This window comes from Ixodes scapularis, unplaced genomic scaffold (genome assembly GCF_016920785.2).
Source record: "Ixodes scapularis isolate PalLabHiFi unplaced genomic scaffold, ASM1692078v2 PGA_scaffold4__175_contigs__length_147842914, whole genome shotgun sequence".
In the NCBI taxonomy this organism is placed as follows: domain Eukaryota; kingdom Metazoa; phylum Arthropoda; class Arachnida; order Ixodida; family Ixodidae; genus Ixodes; species Ixodes scapularis.
In genome coordinates this window covers 3,415,649-3,439,333 of record NW_024609879.1, presented here as the reverse complement: position 1 = coordinate 3,439,333, position 23,685 = coordinate 3,415,649, and the positions used below count along the sequence as shown (strand labels likewise).

Below are 23,685 nucleotides of genomic sequence, written 5' to 3'. Positions count from 1 at the left end.
TCGAATGATTAGTGTGTATCCGGTGCACTCGTTGAAGGCGCTCGAATGCTAAAGCCAAACGCCGGATGCCGGCGTTCCGGGTTCTATGGTGCTCGACGAGGGCAGTAGACAAAGGCTTTAGGTGTACCCACTAATGATTCCACTCACCCTTCTGTACCATACATGGGTAAATTACTTCCAAAATGCAATTTCATTACATTTACAATTACTTTGCCTCAAAAGTAGTTTAATTATTATTACTTTGCCCCAAAAGTAGTTTAATTGCAATTACTACTACGTGAGAAGTAATTAATTACAATCACAAATTGCTTTTAAAAAGTAATGCAATTACTTTACAATTACTTATTTGTGAGAGCGAGCCGATTTGGGCCATATAATTCTCAACGAGTTGTATAGGATGCCAACGTATTTGTTCATTGCTTACTCTACTGTTCACGTATTGTACTTTTTCTTTATGATTTTTGTTAAATTCATGATAGAACTTGACAGTATGGGGCGATGAAGTACTACGTTCTGATATTTTTAATAAATAATAACAAATTAGTTTATGTGCCGGAAGATGCCAGATCGCTAAAGAACAAATTGGATTGCCAGACTTTTGTTAGCCAGGCAAATAAAATTGTGACAATTAGTCACATAGGAATATTTTACGAGTTTTAATATAAAAGTAAAGTCCACACGCACTAATACGACCACATTCACATACAAACATCATAGTATTGTAAATTATTTACATTGAGTTGAAATTAAAATGACTCCGAAACATAAAAGTCCCGAATCGGGGCTCCCGAATCATTGGTGACAATATTCACAGGTGCGAGGTCAGTCTCCAAAATGCTTATACAAATAACATCCGAAATAAAACCAACAGGAAATAAACTTGAAAATAATACAAAGATATACGCATATCAGACAGTGCTCGAAGAGGGACGAAAAAAAAAAAAACTGGCAAAAAAGAGAGAACAATATTTTTATAAACAGTTAATATTCCAAACCTCGGCTGAAAACTGAAGCCTAATTTTTTTCTTACAATACTTTGGCATGTTTACGCTATTGTTTTCTTCTCGTATCGCAGACGGCGCTACACCGCGCCGTTAAGGTAGGCTCCATAGAAGATTGTCTCTCAGCCAGCAAGTAAGCAACAAAACAACAAACAATGCGACGCTATCTATGTTGTACGCATGTGTGACTTGGTATATGTGTGTGAGTGTTTCACAAAGAGCTAGGCCACTTGTGCGAACGCTGAATCTTTCAGAGAGGTTCCGCCGGTAACGCAAAGGTTTGCAATTACTGACGCTAGAAAGTAATTAAACTACAATTAAAATTTCTTTTAGCCAAAAGTAATTAATTGCAATTATGAATTACCCAGAAAACGAATTAAATTACAGTAATTCAATTACAATAATTGGATAACTAGCCCGGTATGCTTGTCCTGTGTGCTTCTTCGCCTTTTTGTTCTGTCGTTTTTGCGCCATTATTAATATGAATGTCAATTACCAACTTGGCCAGCAGATCAAACAATTACTACACAAAAATGTTCTGTACTGCGCCGTTTTCTTCGCCGGACGCCTGCATCCTGTTCCCAGACGTCACGTGCATTCCTCGTTAAAGGAAAGGGAAGCGAAGAGGTCCGCACGCCGTTCGTAGTCCGCACTTAGTATCTAGTCAGAACGTAAGAACTATCAAATACAACACACCGTGACAAATGCTCGTTGTATGAGCTCTCAAAAATGCTTGTATCATACGTAGATCAGCTTTAATATGCCGCGTTGTTCATTAACTCCTTCACGTGTCGCCACAGTGAACGATCTAGAACGAAACAAATCCTAGTATAGTGTAGATAGTCCCCACCGGGTAAAACGTCAACTTTTACACATGTATTGTGCAGAAAATATGGTATGTCTTAAGTTTTCTTTCGATCTTATTAGTACGGGCGTCGTAATAGCCCATTAAAATGTCGACGTAGACCCGCCCGTTGCCGCGTGCCGAGGGAAGGAAAGCGCGAGAAGAAAACGAGCAAAAGTGACGTCATGTGCGGGATGCTCGCGCGCTCACGACGCCCTGTACAGAGAACAGGCGACGGATCGCCGCGTGCCCGGTGGCAACCGCTGCGCGCATTTCTCGAAATAAATGCGTGTTACGTTTCCTTGTTCTCGAGATCAGTGCAATGACTGAATTCACGGGACGAAAATCTCTACAAGTCCGCTCGTAAGTGAGATTTGTTGAAAGTGCTTCCCTTCGACTTACAGGATTGCCTATGAGAAGTACCAGCACCGTGGATGAATTCCTAAAGGGTTCTTGGCGCTTCCGTGTGTGCCCACACCGGCAAGACGCCTCATTGAAATCAGTCGAGGAATCTCGTCGTCGCCTCTAACCCCACCTAGAATTTACGTTATAAATGAAGTAGGTAAAAGTGCACTGGGAAAGTTCATTGGAGGAACCTCCGTCACTGCACCTCGATGAGTAAAGTAGCAGCGAATGAAAGTATAATTTGTCCCGCGCTAAAGCACGCGAAAAGGTACGGCACGCATGGTCGCCAATATGCAGTGTAAAGTTTAGTGTTGCGTATGCGAGCAAACGCAAGTACTGAGCGTTCGCGTTAGCGTTGCGTGTTCCATACTGAGCGTGCAAGGAGTCTAAACTGCGTCTTCCATTTGGCCATAGCGTCCTCTATACTCACAAAGCCTGATAGTTCGACGACGAAGCCGTAGCGCCCGGTCGCAGATTTGGAGCGCGTGGATCTGATAGCACAGAGCATCAACGAGCCATTCCTTAAGAAATCTGGACGTCAGCGCAGAGCTTTTGCAGCGCCGAGAACCCGAAACACACTCGTTCGCTCGGCAGTAGTGTCTTTCGGCGTCTCGCCGCAGCGGGGCGCCAGTCACGTGGCTCACCTCTCACCTCCTGTCTCCCGCTCCACCTTTTCCACTTCGGCGGCCGCTTCTCGTGGCGATCTGCCAGGCTTTGTCAGTATACAGGCTATGATTTGGCGCATGGCGACGACGCACTTGCGCTACGTAAAGCGCGCGTTATTATTTTAACGGCGAACAACTTCGTTAATGTAATTACTCATTCCACGCGCACCACACTGTCTACATCAACATTAATGTATGTTTTTATTCAACGTATGAAAAGGAAAATATCAAGGCTGGCCTGATAAGTTCAGATATTAGCGACCATCTGCCCATATTTATGCTAGCTGACACAATACGGGAGGTACATAAGCGTGACACAAATTTAAATTTTATGATTTTCCAAAACATTACACAACTTACACTAGATGCATTTAGGCAGAAATTATTGGCCACTGATTGGGACGATGTACTCAGCTGAGAAGACGTGGATAGTGCGTATAACATGTTTTGCAAACGTTTATAGAGATTTACTTTAGTTGTTTCACAAATAAAACTACTAAACTTGCTCGAAAAGGACGAAAGCCTCGGATGACCACAGCGCTGCCTAAAAAGACGCGTAGAAAATACAAACTTTATAAAACATTTTTTGCGACACGTGAGGAAGTGGCATTATCCAATTTCAAACAATACAGAAACAAACCAACCGCGGAAATGTGCAAGTCTAAAAGAATTTATTACTCTAGTCTATTTTATGATGAGTGTTTAACAAAGCCCGATATATTATGGATACACATAAATAGTGTTTTTAACACGTCTTACAAGCCAGAAAATTTTGAAAACTTTAAGCATAACGGAGAGGTCTTAAGTGCCTCAAATTTTGGATACGTATTTAAGAACTACTTTGTGAATATAGGGAGCAACTCTTATTATCATGACGCGTCAGAAAATTTTAAGACCACTCTCGGAATCGTTTTTTATGTACCCCACATGTGAGACCGAAGTGCGTTCCTCTATTACGTGTCTGAGGAACAGTGGCAGTCGTGATGTGGATGATTTACAAATTAAACCTGTAAAATATGTAGTAGATATTATTGCCTCGTATCTATAACGTACATATACAACCTCGCAGGCACGTAGCCAGGGGGGGGGGGGGGGGCATGGGGGCACGTAACCAGGGCCCCCCCCCCCCCCCCCCCCCGAAATCTTCCATTTTGGTCGGATCTCCTCTCATACATTTTTTGTCATGGGCGGCCCTCCCCCCCCCCCCCCCGGCCCCCCCGCCCCCCCCCCCCTCCCCCCCGCCCCCCGAAACTAAATCCTGGATACGTGCCTGCAACCTCTCAATATCATCCGGTATCTTCCCTAAAAAAATGCAAATCGCGAAATTTATACCTTTATTTAATTCAGGAAACAATGATGATTTAGAAAACTACCGTCCTATATCCATTACTCCACTATTTTCGAAATGGCTATAAAAATTATTCACTCCAGTAATATTAATTCCTTTGATAAGCACTCGCTCATTACTGACTGCCAATTTGAATTTAAAAAAATAGATCAAGAGAAACAGCCTTATTAGTTCAAATAAAACATGTACTGAGAAATTTCGATGAAAAAGTTTGGACGCTCGGGTTGTTTTTAGACTTTAGCAAGGCATTTAATTGCGTAAATGATTTAATTCTGCTAAATTATTTTCTTATGGCATTCGCGATATTCAACTTACACTAATTAAGTCATATTTACAGTAGCGCTCTCAATTTGTGCAAATTTAAAAATCAATGATCAATACTTTTAAAAATATCACAATAAAATATCACAAAAAAAGAAGTGTGCACTTCTTTTTTGTTATATATAAATGACATATGTGAAACTCGATTCAAGTTGGAAATATATTATCTATGCGGACGACAGAAGTGTTTTTTTTTTTTTAGATTTATCCGAAGGAGTCTTATAAATAAACCTTGCGGTTCTTATTAAGTTGAAACCATGGGCTGAAAAAAATTGCAATAATATTTCGCCCGCGTGGTTTCAGTGATAGATTATACAGTCCTCTCAACTTTGGGTATTTGCACATTGAATTTGTAAATAGTCTTGAAACACTCGGAGTTATTTCCTGTGATAATACCCTGTGGACTAACCGCGTAAGAAAACTCTGCTCTAGACTAATAAGATCTGTAGGAATTATGAACAAACACAGACATGTTCTACCGAAAAGGATAAAAATGGTTTTATGTAATTTATTGTTTTATTCACATTTGTGCTACTGCAATCTCGTCTGGGTAAACAAGTCTTATTCAAATTTACATGTGATACATTTACTATGAAAAGGTGATACGAATAATAGCGGATGTTTCCTACATTCATCACACCGAATAATTGTTTCATTTATACAAAATCCTGAACATAGAGAAAACTAATAACTATCGCTTAACAATAATAATCTGTGTTTTGTTGTGTCCACAAACAGCGCATAGCCTAGATAATGGTACACAGTTCGTCATTGGAAATTAAGTGCAGACAGCCACATAGATTCAATATTATACACAAGTGATTGACTCCAGTGTTCGTCGAAAAGTTGTGACGTCACTAAAAATGTCTATAGCAGATTGGTCAAGCCTGTTAAATTCCAGCTGCATTCTCGTTAAGGCAGACGTATCATATAAAGTCCGGGGGTAGAACGGGCTCTGAAACCGACTAGACCGCAAAGGAACATGGAAACGAACAGTACTTAACAAAAGCGATGAATCAACGCTTCCGTTCACAACCTTATGGAAAAACATAAAATCTTGTAAACACCTTCCATCAAGCAAGGTGCGCAACCCTAGTTTTTTAACTATACATGATAGTTGTAGTAACACTTGCGCCCGAATTGCCTGTCATAGATTATGCCTATGAAGCGTCTTTGGACACGCTCAATAAAGAATGACGCATTGTGGTTGATACAATTCCAAGCGACTGAAGCAAACTCCAGCTTTGTACGCACTAAGCAGCAAAACAAACACACGAAACAATCAGGAGAAGAAAATTGGCTCGTAAAACGAAATATCATCCCAAGATTCCTAAGAGAGGCATTACATATAGCTGAAACATGATTATTAAAATTTAAAGATGAATGAACAAAAATTCCAAGATCACGAATGACGTACACTCGGGAGATGACATTGCTGTCTATTGTGTAAGGGAACACATGTGAATCTCGCTCTCTAGACAGGAACATTGTTTTTGTCTTTTGCTCATTAAGCAAAAGATGGTTTATAGAACACCACTTTGAAATTGCCAAAGCGTCATCCTGAAGAAGTTTGCACTTCACGTACGAACGAACACAGCGAAAAAGTTGGATGTCGTCGGCAAATAGTAATACTTCAAAGTTTTTCACGCTATGAGCAATGTCGTTCACAAAAATCAAGAATAAAAGTGGACCAAGGTTGCTTCCTCGGGGCACTTTGAAAGGCGACAAAAATTTATCAGACATGAGCCCTGACACACGAACATAATTTTCACGACATGAGAGATAACCTTTAAACCAATGGCAGTACGTTGGACACAAACCATAACTATCAAGTTTGGTAAGAAGAATATTGTGATCAACTTTATCGAAGGCCTTCATCATATCAAAATATATTGCATAGACTTGTGCATGGTCACGAACAAATTGAACAGTATAATCTAAAAAAGAACACAGATTAGATTGAACCGACTTGCCTTTCAAAAATCCCTGTTGCTCGGGGTTTATTTTTAGGCTGAAGTAACTATACAGAAGTTTGTGTATTAACATATCAAAAACCTTGGAAAAACTACATATAATAAAACAGGACGGTAGTTGTTTACAGTACTGTGATCGCCTGATTTGTGAATCAGAACAACTACGGCGCTTTTCCAGATAGGCGGAAATATTCCTGAACGAAGTGATAAATTGAATGTGTGTAATAAGACAGGAGACAAAAGCGCCGCGCACCCTTTCACAATAAAACTGGGAATGCCATCTGTACCGCAAGACAGCTTAGGCTTCATTTTAAAAATGCTTTCCTTAATTTCAAGTTCGTCAAATGGGATAAAAGAAAGAAAATCTAATGTGACTTGGCACGTCGTGCTGCCGTCAGCGACTGCCGCAGACGAAAAACACGATTTAAAATGCACTGCGAACTTATTGGCACTTTACTTGGATCACATGTGCAACCAGAATCATCCCTTATGGGAACCACATTATGATCTCGCTTTTTATTATTTTTTTTTTTTTTTGATGTTACATACTTCCGAAAGTTCTTTGGCTTCGTGTGCATATCGGTCTAAAGTATAGCCGTATGCATCTTTTCGTCATGTCTAAAAAGCCCTTTTGCCAAAGCACGACACTCACTAAATTCGGCGTACCACTTATGCAGTTCAGATATTTTTTTAAAAGACGATGATAATGAAGCTTACGTCGTAAGCGACGCCTGAGCTCCCTTAAAAACCGTGACGGGTGCTTGTTTGCCTGAAGGAAACGCTTACGCACGTATTTACCTATGGCGCTCGAAACAATTGTTGTAAGAGCCTCAGCAGCCAAATCCGCGCAATTATCATACAAGATCGGTTACCAGTCATAACTCTGCAGGTGCTTGTACATATTAAGGTAATCTCCCCTTACTGTACAAAAAATATTCCTGGCTGCACGAGCCTCGTTTACGCAGCGGAAAGAGAAAGGACACAACAAAAAGGTGCATGGAAATGATCAACACGTGTTGAGGGGTCCACGATTGGCAAGATACAAACAATTGGCGAAGAAACTAAAACAAGGTCAAGTATATTTCCCGCTGAATTCCGCATAATATTGCTTTGTACAAATCCATTAAAATAAGTAAAATCTAACAGGTTCGATACTTTCAGGCTGGTGACCTTACTCGCCAACGAGTCATAACCTGCCAGCCAGTCAATTTCTGGTAAATTAAAATCCCCTTATATCTGAACACGGAACTTCGTCATATCAAGCTGTTATTCAATAGTTTAAAAATGACGTGCAAAAACCTCTGAGTCAGACTGTGGTGGCAAATAATAGTTCCCTATTAGTTAATTAAGCCCGTCACAGGACGTAACCTCAACCTTTACACATTCCGGGTAAGTCTCCAGGTCATATCTCCTATATGCACACAGAGACGCGTCCACAGCGGTTAAAACACCTCTTTCATATCTCTGTCCCGTAATGGCATAATTATACGTTTCCGAAATATTGTATATGACAGAGGAAAATATTGAGAGCTATACTCGGCGATAAATTTTCTTGGCAATGCAGTGGAGGGTACAGGCACGTGTTTTCTATCCAATTTTGAGCGCTGGATAAGGCTGTGCGTAGTTCTATTGTCAACTTCCTCTGCATTGCCAAGAAAAGTTGTCGCCGAGTATAGTGATACGGTCCTCTAGCCAAGTTTCAGTAAGGCAAACAATGGAGTATGGATTGCCCACAATTTCCGACATAAACTCGGAGGACTTCGTTCCAAGGCCGCAAACATTCTGGTAGCTTAAAAAAAAAAAAAAAACGTCATATAGGCGTTCTAGTACGATTCTCCAGCTATCTGAATTAAAAAAAAAATTCTAACCCGTCTAAACATCACCAGCCCAGCCTTTGGCAAATTCCGAAATGCAGGAGAATATATGGAAAACAAACAATAGGTTATGCTTGGCCTTTTTTGTTGAATGACTATTGTGATCGAAATATAGATGTAGTGAAAATGTCACACAGCAGTATACTCAATTTGTATTGTAATATTTAGGAATGTATCGCTTATATACGCACTATATTTGTACCGTTTACTTCTAAACGAATTTTATTTATGTATTTTTCAACTCCGTCGTAGCTGCTGAGTAGTGGCTCCCGAGCTCGTCGAGCTGCATTTCTGCAGCTCTCTCATATCACACAACATGTATCTGTGGTGAGAATAAAGTTTATATTGTATTGCATTGTTAAACCGCAAACCTTTGCCGTTTTGGATGTTTGTCATGTGTATCCAACTAGCGGAACAGTTACTTTTTTCCTTATTAACGCATTTAAATCATCAATAAAAAAAGCGCTGGAATTTATTTTCAACCGATACGATGGGCGGTCTTCCAAAACAGATGTGCGTTCTTTATTTAGCCTTCCGGACTGGCCACGCGATGAATAATTAACACAGGAAAGCTGTTCCAAGAGTTAACCAGCTGCAGAAACGGAATAGCTCTCGGTGACTACGTTGCACCTGACGCAACCGTCTAAGTAGAAAAAAGCACAACGATGTGGGAGTACTCTGCCGCAAGGATGCTTGTGAGTACATCTACTTTACATGCACTGCTGCGGATTCGAACAAACTTCTACAATATATTTCAAACACCTCGAGCACCACACCAGTGTTGGCCCAATGTTGGCAGAATATTGAGTTGATTGGATTCCGATAAAGCACCCAATATTGAACCGCAACCCACTCCGACGTTGGGCCAATGAAAGTTCCTATATTGGGCCAGCGACGATCCGGAGGTTACTTCGATTATTATTCGAATATTGGCATACCAATTTATCCAATTAATCACCAACATTTTAACCAATATTACTCCATACTTCCTGTATTGTATTCCAAAAATACTCCAGAATTTAGAATATTTGTTTCTAATCAATATTTCAGATATTGGTATCGAATAAGCCGGGATTTCCGATACTGGTATCCAATATTATGCCACGATTCCTGATAATGGGGTCCAATATTATGTCAGAAATCCTGATATTTGTGTCCAACATTATGCCACGATTTTCGATATTGGTATCCAATATGATATGCTATTTCATTCCAGTATTGTTAACGAATTATATTTTGGCTTTTCCAACATTGTAGACTAATCACAAACCAATTTCTCCAATGGAGTTATCCAGTTACATACCAGCGTTCCTCAACATTGGCAACCAAATATAACAATTTTTCTAATCTTGGTATGCATTAGTAACGCAGGTTTTCTAATAATCTGATTTATTATGAGCCCAGCGTTTCTAAGTATGTTGAGCAGGATAAACTCTAACTGCGCCAGTAACTGTCACCATTTTCGAAAGCTATTGGCAATTTTTGGCCAAAAAAAGTTTTTGTTTATATTATGTGTTTTAAACCTGAGACTGTGGTGCAGAAAAAAAAAAACTTTTAGTCGAAGGAATGAGCCATCTGACTGGCGCACTTAGTCTTTATTCATAGCTCATATGGATAATGACGAATATTTATTTATCGTATGTATTTGGTTTTAGTACAATTGATGTCAAATATAATAAAAGTGAATTCATTTATGTTTGCATTACCCTAAGAAGAACAAACACATACATTGTATGGATAATTTTTATTTATTTCCTCAGTGACATACGACTGTGGCAGAACAAACGAATACCGGCCTTTTTGACAATTGAAAATCAGCCAAATTAATAGGGACAACAAGTTAATTTCCCTTTCAAGCGTCAGTCTCCAACTGGCAACTTGGCTACAAATTAACACTGATTAGGAACATTGCTGCATTGGATAACTTCGTCCCCAAAACGAAAGGCGTTTCAGCAGGATTCCCGGCTCGATTATACCTCCTAGGCCGCGAACTAAAAAAAATTGCGAAACACAATTCTTTTTGTGTAAAAATTTATAAAAAGGTGTTATAGCTTCCGAAAAAAAGAGCAATAACATAAGAGAAGGTGATTACCTGCTGAAACCGCAAAGGCGGTGTTTTTCTTAACGATTCTGATCGGGTAGGTGGTTTACACACAGCAAACGTTACGACCTGTGGCAAACATAACGGACAATTAAACTCTAAGTTCGCGCGATATGTTCGCCTTCCATGGGTCGAAAGAAAATTTCGGACATGGCAGCGATAAAACACGTTAGGAATCGGTAACTCTTTACATTTATTGAACTTCTAAAAAAAAAAAAAAGACGTAAGAAAAAATAATCACGCATGTCACAGGCCTTTCCAGTGAAAGAAATAGGATGAGCCGTACGCATTCAATAGCGATTGTATAAAATCAGATATATATATTTCTCAACCGCACGCATTCGTTTGTAGGTTGGAAACGTCATCACATATATTGAATTAGTTAACTAGGGCCAAGAGAAAACGCCGCTTTATTCTTTAAATTAGCCCACCGTTAGCTTGTTTTAGCTAAGATGTCGTGCAATGAATCCTCAGTTTTATTGGAAAATTATCTGGATTGAATCGCAAAAGCCCAATTACATTACATTACATTACACTACCCAGAAACAAATATTTCTGCAAAAGACGTTGATTTTGAAAAATTACATATTAACATCCACCAACATATAGCGAGTATTTTCAAAAAATATCTCTAGTTTACACTGCATAGTTAATTTTTTATAAACTATTTTCTGTCCACCGAAGCTAAAGAAAAGATAGGGTTTGGAGCACTTTGAACACGTTTTTCTCCGTTCCACTTTTTTGGTATAAATTCCATCTTAGTCAACCTATCGTTTGATCATGGCAATACAGGGAAGGCTCGTTCTTCACTTTTCCTGACCGAAATTTAATAGGAAATGCGGCTATGGAATGTTTTTGTCACTTTACAGATCTATTTTATAAAAAATGGTGACATTTTGTCAAAGACACAGAAGACCAAAAAGTTGACCAATTTTGCAGCAGAGAAAATCGATGGAAATAAATGACTTTTTACAAAAAGCTTTCCATAGCCGCATCTCCTAGGCATTCTGCTAGATATCTAGCGAATAAAAATCTTGAATATCGTGATAGTTTTCCGACGATAGATTAACTAAACAATGTAGGCGTATTGCTGATAAAAGCTGCCCTAATTTCCTTCCCACCTAACTGACAGACATGAAATTTTGTTATGCACCCTCTAGCATGACCACCAGCCTACCCTGTAAATTTTATTAATGTAAAGCCAAGGGTTCAAAAGTTGACCCTTTTAGGGGGTGTGCTCCCTTAAACATTTTTTGAGTATTTTTTAATATTTCTTTTGTAAGTGAAATTTACGTATTTTACGGTATTTAATTATTTCTCTTTTTTCCGACTAGACTATGCAACAAAAAAAAATGCGATCTATAAAAAATCGTGCTGACTTAGCTCGGCTATGACAGGATATTAGTAGCGTGAGCTTATACGCACAAAATGAGAGGCGAGCGGCTCTGGTGCAGCGTCAAACTTGGCTACTGCGCACCGGAGGCGCACAGCTGGGCACGCAGCGGCGCCAGTGCGTTTGCCGCGGCTCTGACGTCATGCGCAGACCGGCGAGGCGGGCGCAGCGGCGGCGGCTCCGGCGCGCCAGCTGTGCGCCGTGTGACGTCACTGCTCCTCGCGCATGCGCAGCACGGCTCTTTGGGAGCCACGCGAAACTGCTCAACCTCGGCCAGTGTAGCTCACGCTACAAAAACTTATAGACGCTTTGCAGCAGCTGTACATGGGCGCCGCCATAACTGACCTTCAGTTTTTGTTCCCCCTTATTACATTTACTTCACTTCATTATACCATAGCAGGCCAGGTTATTGACATCTTAGATTTTATTCTGCCTTGCTCCCCAGCATTGGCCTTTTGTGGAGGCTCGTCCACACCAATCTCAGTGGCTCGGTATCTCGGTAAAAAAAGAGAAGGTCAGCAATGGCGGCTGTATTCTTGCGCGTGTGTATAGCGTCTATATAGGTGGCCAATCGTTAGTTATAGAAAGTGGAAGACAGCACAAATAACCTCAAAAATTGGAAGCGAGCAAATTTATAAACAAGTGCGTGGTCCCGTCATGTTTTTTCGCGAAAAACGAATCATGACAAATAAATCTTGTCCTATGACAACATCTCAAAGGGGTTCTTTTTGGAAGGGATTATGGTACTTGCATGGATGGCGTGGACAGCTCAAGAGTTGAGAGGAAACTCTTCCCACCTCTTTCCACTTTAGCAGCGGAGCGCACGCTGGGGAGGAGGTCGTCTCTTGTCCAGCGTCAGCTCCGCTAAAGTGGAAAAAAGGAGAGGAGTTCCCCCTGAACTCTTAGCCAAGTGTAGAGGATAGTAAGCACATGCAAAGCACAGCTGTCAAATTGAAGTTTAGGGTTTTCACGTGCCAAACCAACGAAGCGCATCTGGCACGCCCCAGCATAAGACTAGCGATGACTGTCGACTACGTTGAGATATTTTAACGTGCAACCGAAAGCTCGGGTAGTGGGCGCCTTCTGCATGATAAGCCTCCGTCAGATTGAGCACGGACCTGAGTTCACGGACTTAAAAAGTGACGACTGCAATGCGCAAGTTTCCGTACAAACGAAATGATTCAATATAAGAGAGGATCACACGCCTGTGCCATTCTTTGTACTTGGAATGGAGAACATGCTGGTTGAGGCCGTGTTTTATGTGATTCCCTTATTTATATTTTACCGTTCTTTACAATGTAGAGACCCGTGAGAGGGAGTATGAGCACTGTGAAATTAGTCTGCCCTTGTTTTGCAAGCCTAAAACCCTACTCACTTTTCTAAAAAAAAAATGTACACTTTCTGCTCGAAATATTTTTAAGAACTCTTCTAACCAGTTTTCGAGCGATCCTTCAATGTATTAATGAACAAAAAGTAAGGGCGCAAACGAGCTGGTGTACATTGCACATGGTTGAAAAAACCCCGAGACTGCGGGTAAACGACACAACACTAAAAAGTCTCTAGAGACTTTTTAGTGTTGTGTCGTTTACCCGCAGTCTCGGGGTTTTTTCAACCATCTTCAATGTATGATATTTTTTAGGCGAAGCAATTGCGATCGCGTATGTCGCGAGCGCGAACGCTTGATTTCTGTTGAGGAGCGCACACTCGACAGCTGATACCAAATAATTCTCGTATCTATCAGATAGTGAAGCTAACAAATGACAGCTATAGAAAACTTTGTTTTGTCGAAACGTGTCGAAACAACACACAAAATGTCGAAACAACTTGTTTATTTGTTCCACACTGGTATCAATTGCTGGCCAATCTTATTGATATTATCACAATATTGAGCAAGAATAGAGTTTTCATTGGGTATTTTATGCGAATACCGTGTTTCTTGGACTATAGTTCGCACTAAGTGCTTAGAATGAACGTAAAAATTATCATACACAGCACAGCTTGAAAAATGCAAATATTCTCCAGAAGCCGGGTGAAGGCATAATAAAAGGAATAACGAAAATGGCTAGGCATAAGAAGAACAACAATTTAATTAAACGTTTAATTAAATTTATTGCCTATGTTTACCGGGGGGGGGGGGGGGGGTTCCCTAAGATGCAGCAACGAAAGGAGTCCCTCCTTCGTCCAGATACCTGTCGGCGAGAAGGAAACAGGAAGGAGAGGGATTGGTGGCCGAGATGGGCTAGCGCACACCGGCTCGGAGCATGTGGAGCGAGAGCTCGCGTTGCAGAACCCAGGGATCCTGGGCTGAATCCCCACCCCTGCCCGTGTCGATCTAGATGAGCATCGTACCGGCGTGCGGTCGCGTATCACTACTGCGCGGTGCACTTTAAAGACCCCAGGTTCGCGGTCGTACTGCACTGGCAAAATTGCTCATCTACACTAGGTAACAATGTCGCCATGTTCTGGCAGACTAACCTCCTACTGTATAAACAACTAACGACCTATTCTTTTTTTTTTTTTTTTTGAGGCGCTGGACAGAGAAATATTGGCTCTTCGCCAACGTGATGTAACCATGACGCGGGTACGCCATTGACTACGTCACGTCGGACTCTATGGAGCCTTTAGTGTACAAAGTTGTAAAAGCTGCTCGCGCTATCACAGGGTTTGATCTCGCAGATCTTTTGGAAGCATTCTCGCGCTAACTAAACCACAGATGAAGCCACGCGATTGCGCCAGAAGCTTTAACAGCGTTGTCTAATTTCTATGAAACGCTTTGGGCGCACGTGCGCTTGCATATCTTGAGCGCCCACCAAAGTTGTACACGCGCAGACTTCACTTCTAAAATGCCACCGAAGATTATGAAGCAGAAAATATGCTCCACCTCGAACGCGAGCTCTCTGCCTTTGATGATGCCTTGTCGCACACGCACCAAAGCAAGGTGGAAGGTGCACAGTCACAACATTTGGACAAATCACTAATCCTTCTACGGCCGAGAAAGCGCAGTTCCGGCAAAAATCGACAACGTTCTCCCTTGAGCTGAAACTAGAAGCTCTGCATTCAACGCGAGCATTCTGCACTTGCTAACATAAGTGTGAACGCGCAGACAACACAACACTCCTGTATTGCCGTCAATGAGCAGGTCCATAGCATAGCACCTCAACGTTTTATTGGCGAGGAAAACGATCTCTACACTCCGAGAAAAAAAAAGCTACTCAGTAACTGCACCAGTTACTACCTTTTCCTGCCGTTACTAATTTTACAATTTACTACCGCAAACGTGCGATGGGTACAGTAAAAGTTAGTAAGTGCAGCAGTTACTTCCCTATTCTCACTGTTACGACCTTTTTAGTAGCTATTTACTACAACCCGCGACAGGTAGTAACTGCAGCTGCAATGTGGGAAAGCGCAAACATGGCTGCTTGGAGCCTATGGGGACGCTGTTTTATAGACTGTCACATATAATCACTGTGTGTACCGTTACTTCCTAGTAAGAGATACATTCCTTGGAATGATTAGCAACAGTATTAGCGAACAATATTGGCGTGAAAACAGCACCATGTTTATAACATCGTTCACGAACGACGTGATCACTGACCAACCGACCTCTTTCAAATGATCAGTATAATAGAATTAAAGACGTTTACAAATCCCTGTAATGCGGAATAAGAGCGCCACTCTTGAGGAGGAAGAGGGGAGGTTGACGCCAATTTTACCGCTAATTTCATCGGGGAAGCTTAACCCGCTAAGTATAGCGGGAAACTTTTTTCCTCTAATATTAACCAGAAAACCGCGCGCGTATCACGCACGCGGTTTTCCCGCTACTTATGTGAACTGTAACGTCCCATAATGCAACGCGCGCGGTTACGCCGACGGCGACGCCACTCAACCCTGAAACGGGCGCCTAAGAGCTGCGCTCTAAAAGCACTTCTTATGAATTGTGAATGCGAAAGCATGAATGTCGTTCTTCCACTACGGCCACGTTTCGCTACTGCCGAGGCTGCGGCCGTCGACGATATAGATGCCTCAGGCGCCGCAATGTTCCTCGGCGCCGAGAGGAGCACGAGCCACTTCCCGTCCCTGGCTACGACCAACTACGACTGACACGAGAGCGGTGGCGGAGCGCGCTCACCGGCGTGCGGGCCGCAGCGTCAGGAAGAGGGCTTCACTGTGGGGTGGCGTTCCTTGGAACCATGACGCTCCAGCCAGTGACTATCCAGGAGCCGTTTCGCTGGCAGATGTCTTGCACATGTAGGGCGGTCTTGCGCGGTCACAGACGCGGTTGGCTTCTAAGACGTTTTTCGCGGTTACAGTCGCCGCCGTCTCTGCTCCATGGAACAGTTAAAGCTTTCGGATTAAAACGCATGGGTAGACATCGGGGCAGCGATTGGGTTACCATGTCGTCGCGTGTATGTTGTGTGTGTGTCATCTGTGCTCTAATTCTTTGTCTGAGTTAAATGTATAATGCGTGTGCAAATGTTCACGTAAGCAGCAAGTTACCAAAATCCGTCCCAGCGATATTTTTTGCCAATTTTGAATTTTACGTTGACTACTGCCACCTGGGCCTTGTGGGATTTAGTGCCTGTTACTATCTGCTTGACCTAGTAACCCTTAAAGGCTTGACCGTTACTTACTGCGGTTACTCTAGTAACATATGTGACAAGCAATCACTAGCTTTTACCTAGTAAACACTACTAGTTTTTAACAGGTAATGGCACTAGTGTTTTTTTGTTTTTTCTTAAGAGTGTAGCGGGCGCCGTTTCATTATCATCAACATCACCACAAGCAATCGCTGTTTGGCAAACAACGCCGACGCTAACACTCGCCTAGAGTATCGCCGCATCATTTCCGCGCTCGCTGCATATTTGTTAGTGCGCACGTTCTGCGTACCGCAGTGCTCGAAGCATTCTTTTGAACCGGGTATAAGTTTTCATCAGTCTCCTGTCGGCAGAAAGCTTCAATCGTTGGCTCCGTGGGGCAATGCTGCGCTCGATGACATCATCGCAATTGAGTACGTCCTCTCCTTCAATGAGGCAAAGCTTGCTCTGGCCGATGTGGTTCATGATTGTCGCGAGAGACAGGGTAACTGCAAAGTTAAATGCGTGTTTTATGAATCATTCAGAAACACAACGACGCAGCGCCGGCCACGCACGATCCAGTGCACGCGGCCGACACGACGCGGTTGGCCCGGCACGCCCGCGCGTGACAACAGATGTGCTTGTTTTGCCGTTCAAGAAGGCTTCGGTGACGTTGAACGCATGAGAGGACTAGATTGGTACTATCTAGATGCGTGCAAAAGAAAAGAATAGTCTTGCATACCTTTCACGAGCTTTGCGTCATCTTCTTCCTTGGCAGCGAATGCTCTAATGACTATGGTCGGAGGGTTTGTTTGTCACACCGCGTTAGTTCCAGAGGTTGCCGATAGGGCGCGCCACTCTTCGATCTCCTCCCCAATAGACCTCCTAACTTCGGACGCGTTTCTTGTTCCTTTCTAATGCACCGCTAGGGGCATCCTAGAGTTAGACGCTTCTATGGACATCCTAGCATTGGGCGAGTCAAATGGCATCCTAGCTCTGGGCGAGTCTAGGGACATCCTACTTTCTATCCTGCGAGCTAAAGTCACATAGATGTTAGCAGACTTGTACACGTTACTAAAAAAGTAAGGTACTTCATTTACAATTACAGGAGGCTAAATTGTAACTAATTCGAGTTACTATTGCCCTTTCATAAAAGTGAATGACCGTTACAACAAAAGGTAATTCATTACTTTTACGGCGTTACTTTCTACCTTATGGTCCTATAGGGTAAGACACAAAACACAAGTGTTATCGAAGCGTTTCTTACTGCCACCAGTCACACTTTTGTAACCTTGAGCAACAGCTGGCTCTCGAAAGTCTTGTCGGACGTCTTGCCTCGTTTCCAAGTGAAGATGTCGTCCGTCGCTGTGAACACCCTTTTAATTGAGGCACTCACGAATGCCTATATCACAGTGCATTGCGCGCTTCTTGAGATATATTGAACGGCTCTCTGCCCTGGTGAAAGCTCAAAGCTTCGTTGTGGTAGCCGGAGTTTGACGCTGTTAGAATAGCAAAGCTATAAAAATAGTAATTCAGATAATTAAAGAACGAATACAATTAATGTTTGTGAATATAATATATAAACATATAGCCGGCAAATATCGTCAAACGGTAGTACAGGAACATACGAAGCCACGGTAATTATACAGATAATAAATTATAGAATATATTTTTATATCAATCTTCCATTAGCTCTGAACAGATGTCTTGCCTTGGTTGAGAAGTTAGTAAGCAAGAGGATGGAGGTTGTTGGATATATAACCAGCAAAAACGTTAGGGGTGAATGGAACAAGAAAATGGCGGATATTTGGTTATACAGATAATAAACAGGCACTTCCTTGTTGAACGTGAACAGGAAAATTGTCGTTAACCGAGAAACATACCTTCTTTGTTTTCTTTTTTTATTAAACAAGTTTTTCTTAGAGATACCCGAAACAAAATATCCTTACTTGATCGTTGGGTACACGCCACCGTACAACTGTGATATTACCCTTTCATCTTTTTGTTTCTTCTTTTTTTTTCTTCTTTTTTGTGAATTCTACAAACCAGGAAACGGTGTTGTTTTATTGTTTCGTTTTTAGTGACATTAAAGTCGTTTAATCTTCTTTGAGTCCACAGCCACGGTCACAACACACATGTGTTGTCACCGTGGTGCGCAGATGTTTTTTTATTGATGACAGCGATATAAACTATACTTAAGAATAAAAAGAAATAAAAAAAAGATTGTCCAGAAATAAGCAGCGCCGTAAAATTCGCAAATAACGTTTTTTTTTTTTTTTTTTTTTTTTTTGGGGGGGGGGGGGCGTGTACATGTTGCAAAAATTGTACCATTCTTTTTACACCATACAACGAGAAGTGCCACAAGGGTGCTAGGATTCCCAAAGTGAAGTTAAATAATGTGAATTTAAGTGTACATATAATTTCAAATTTTTTGTTATATGTATATAATAAGAAATTATGCATGTATGTATGTATCTATATATATATACATACATACATAAACCGGGGAAGCGCCCACTCCGCTTTTGCTGAAAACTCGATTAATCTAAACGTGGGCGCTTGTCCGACCAAATCGGACGCTTAACGTATAATTTACCGAAGCGGGTTATTCCGCTGTATTTTACGGTATATAAATTTCTTTGTGGACAACTGCGCAGAAAGAAGCCGCGGTTAATTCTGCATTCAATTAATGATATGGGTTATACGGCGTAAAAGATAAGGTCTTCATACTTTCCGTTTTGGGGTCACTTTTGAGCTGGGCAGTATCTTTGGAACTTCAGAAAGTAGCCTTCATGCTGCTGTCCTGTTCGCTCAGTATCGACCGCAGAGTAGACGCTATCGGTGCTTTCGGCCGAGCGTGTCTCGGGTTAGGGTCACGTGACTACGGTCTCAAAGCTGGGGAAAGGGCAGAGCACGGCATCTGCCTGAAGGCGGGATCCGCACACACCATTTATTTATTTAAAAATACTGTCAACCCCTCTTGGGGTCATTACGGGAGAGAGAATACAAAAATACGCGAAAAATCAAACATCAGTGGTTCAATTACAAAACAAAACAAATCACTCGCGTGGTTCCACAATCACTGAAAAAAAAAGCACTGCAAATCGTACAAATCAATTGTAGCAGTTAGCAATGAAAAGATGCGCAAGTGCAAAATCCCAGCACACAAGTTCCTAACAAGTGTCATTCAGTGCTAATATTAAAAATAACTAATTGTTCAAGTGCCCCAGACTGTTCATGAATTCTACAAGGGAAGCCGAATTTACAATGTCCCGTGAGAGAAGGTTCCACTCTTCTATCGTTTTAGGAAAAAGTAAACAATGAAATACGTTAGTTCTGCTTTAAAATGGTTAGATCATTTTGCCGTGGGTATTTCTTAATGAACCAGTCAATCGAGGCTTTAAATACTGGGTACAATCAATGTTAGAAAAACCGTGGTACAGCATGAAAATATACTTTAATCTAGCACTCCTACACCGATCAGAAAGCAATGAAAGCACAAGTTGTTACAGCATAGCACTAACAGAGTCAGTTCGTTTGTGTCTACTTACTATGTAACGAGCTGCAAGTCATTGTACCTCTTCTACCTTTCACTGCACTACCAACATTGGGAAGAACTTACAAGAGGATATACGTGACAAATCCTCTCATGGTGTTCATTGTTGAGATGCCCGTTGAAGATGAGCTTTTGTGAGCGTACCCCCCCCCCCCCCCCCCCCTTACTTTGAATCAGCCCCTGATTTTCTACTTTTCCCTCTTCCTTTTTCTAAGCTGAACACCTGGTAGAAGGTGAGGGCTCGCCGGACCAATCAGCCGTCTGCTTTTTACCACTTGACATAGCTCTCTGCGCGGGTAACGGCAGGGGCGTGGTCACGTGGTAAAAGACTAACGGATGCCCTATCCCGGAATGCCCGCTTGCTGACCTAGTTTCGTGTATGCTGCAGCCTGTGGGCGCGATTACTTATTCGAACTTCGAAGTGTATCAAAGCTATCAGGGTTCGAAACGTCCTGCGCGTATATCGACAATGAATGATTTTGTTACAGAAGCCCAAGATATTCTTGCGATGTGTTTAGTGTTCGGTTCGGCAAATGACAGCTTGTGTCACTTCGTGTACGATCTTCACGGAGTCCTTCCTTCTCGTTTTTGTGTGGTTGTTGTCAATTGTCTGCTCACGATTAAGAGATTATTCCCCATCCTATAGCAGTGTTCGGAACGATCGCGAATCACGTGGTAAGGCCTTTGCCGGTATCCTGAAAAATCATTTGGATTTTGCTGTAATCGATGACGTTCCTGATATTGAGTGTTTATGACTAAAGCTTACCGGGTTTACTCCGTCAATCATCCTCGGCGTAGTCCATTGTCCGCCAAATGCTTCCTCATCCGTTCTTGATCTTGCTGATTTTGTTTTTAAGATTAAACTAACATACCCGGTTCTTGTTATGGCTGGTGATTTTAACTTACCATTAATTGATTGGGATTATATGTTTAGTGGCAGTGATTGCCCCAATTCATCTTTGCTAGTTGACCTGGTTTATAATAACAATCTACTTCAAATTGTTTGTAGTCCAACACGAATCACCTCGTCTTCTCAACCTATACCAGACCTCGTGTTTTTATCGGAACCACTTGCGGAGCGTACGTACGACTGCCAAGTGGTGGATGGGATCTCTGATCATCAAATGGTACTCGTTGAGTTTTCAACTTCGACACTTCGACCTCCATCACATAAAAAGCAGATTTCTAGGCATGTGTTTAATTTTTCTAAAGCAGAAGACGAGTCACTAGTTGACGTGCTTAAGATGTCTTTCGATTCTTTTTCAAACATGTGCTCTGACGGTCCTTCTATTGGTAACCTTTGGAATTTTTTTAAAGAAACCGTGCTTGAATGTTTCCGAAGGTTTGTTCCAACGAGTATCAAAGTTACGAGAAAACATAATTCCGTGGATAACTCGCGACATCCTGCATCTAAAACGAAAACTCAATGTGCCAGGAAGGGCAAAAGACGTTTAAATATCAATGAAATGCGCACAAGACTGAAAGCTATGATTCGTCTTGCTATCATAAGTTCAACAATATCACTTTGCACACGTTCCTTAGGGAATCACCCAATAAGTTTTGGAGGTCTTTGTCCCCGGCTCGAAAAGGTATTTCCAAACTTATGGTTTCAGACAGATTATTTAGGGATGACTGTGCCATCGCTGGAGGTTTCAATGATTATTTTTCTTTTGTTTTCTCCGTAGATAACGGCATCATTCCTCGTTTAAACCTGCCACCTAACCTACACTCTAAAAAAGCCAGTGTGTCCGCTTTCCCGCACAACACTCGGAGAGCCAATCAGCGCAACTTACGGAGGCAGCTCAGCAAATGACGATGCCGAAACATATGTTTAGACCAAAAAACGTAGTCTGAGTTGTGACAATAAGCAATGCAAAACGTCACGCTTGCATAGCTTAATGTCACAACTCAGTCTGCGTTTTTTGGTCTAAACATATGTTTGGGCATCGTCATTCTCTGATCTGCCTCCGTGAGTTGCGGTGATTGGCTCTCCGAGTGTTGTGCTGGAAAGCAGAGGCACGGGCTTTTTTTAGAGTGTATCAGGGTTACCCGATATTTTCATCTCTCCCGAGGGACTGTTTTCAGCGTTGCTTAATCTTTCGAAAAAAACAACTGCTGGTCACGATTGTATTTTAAATATGTTCCTCGTTCTCTACGCAGAATGGTGCTCACAATATCTTGATCTAATATTTAAGAAATCACTGTCAGAGTCCGTTTTTCCTGTAGAATGGAAAATTGCCAAGATCGTTCTCGTTCACAAATCTGGATCTCAGCTCTTGCCTGGGAACTTCCGGACAATTTCTTTGTCTTCTTACTGCTCGAAACTTTTAGAGCACGTTGTTTTTAAACATTTGACTGCGTATTTAGAGATTCACAACTTATTTCTTATGTAAATCAACATGGTTTTCGTCATGGCCTTTCCACCACGACACAATCACTTAAAACCGGTCATGATTTTACTGAAATATTAAATCGTTCTAAACAGGTTGATGTAATTTTCCTCGATCTCGCTTAAGCGTTTAACGGAGTGTCACACTGTAAACGGCCTTTTAAATCAATCGTGCAAATGATAGCATCTACTTCTGCGTTAAAAATTACTTCCTAGAAAGAAAACAGTACGTTCAGATAAACTCCAGTGCAGGGGTGCCCAGGCTGACCCGGCCTAAGAGCCACAAACAAAACCACGCAACTTGCAAGAGCCGCGAAGGGGGGGGTGGGGTGCAAACGTTTGCCCAGAGCAATAAATGAAACTCGAACTACTTTCAATCTATCCGAGTCAAAAGCAGTCCTATTGTACGTAAGGTAGCAGTCGCAGAAAACTACCAAACCGCAACCTGTCTTTTGATTTAAAACAGGTTCCATTTCTTTTTGAGCGAAGCGCTCGTGTGACCGGGAGGGAGGGGGGGGGGGGGGGGGCGGTAGGGGAGGGGGCCGCGAGCCGCACTTTAACAAGCGAAGAGCCGCATGCGGGTCGCGAGCCGCAGCTTGGCCACCCCTGCTCTAGTGCATCCTCGCTGGTCCCTGTGCTATCGGGCGTTCCACAAGGGTCAATCCTTGGGCCATTACTTTTTTTCAGTGTTTATAAACAAAATTACTGCCAACATTCCTGTGCGAGCACGTTTATTTGTGGACGATATTGTTATCTTCACTGAGGGAAATGATGTTAGTGACCAGACTTTACTCAGCAGCTGCTTATCCAAGATACACGATTGGTGTGACTGGTGGCGGATGTCTCTACATGTTAACAAATCATTTCGAAAGCATATAACCCGCAAAACTAGTTTTCTTTCCTACAATTATTTCATTGATTATACTGTTCTAGCCGAAGTGACTTCCTATAAATACCTCGGAGTAATCATCTCAAATGACCTGCGTTGGACCATCCATGTTAGGCGCATTGTGCGCAACGCATTACTTAAGCTCTAGTTTTTCCTGCAAAATTTAAAGCAAACCTCATCCGATGTAAAGTTAACAGCCTACAAAACGTTTGTTTTGCCCATATTAGAGTATGCATGCGTTATCTGGGACCCGTTCACTAAAACTAACATAAAGTTACTTGAATTCATTGAGATAAAAGGTTTGCTTTTCATATACAACAAATTTCAGAGACAATACCCGGTTTCATAATTA

The 23,685-nt window shown here is 42.0% G+C and overlaps 1 protein-coding gene and 1 pseudogene across 1 annotated transcript in view; one reads left to right on the top strand and one right to left on the bottom strand.

Annotated features, from left to right (window-relative positions):
• The window catches only part of LOC115331436, a 114,506-nt pseudogene extending 97,221 nt beyond the window's left edge, over positions 1 to 17,285 (bottom strand).
• The window catches only part of LOC8052975 (synaptotagmin-5), a 141,862-nt gene that overhangs the window by 67,998 nt on the left and 50,179 nt on the right, over positions 1 to 23,685 (top strand). The window lies entirely within an intron of this gene.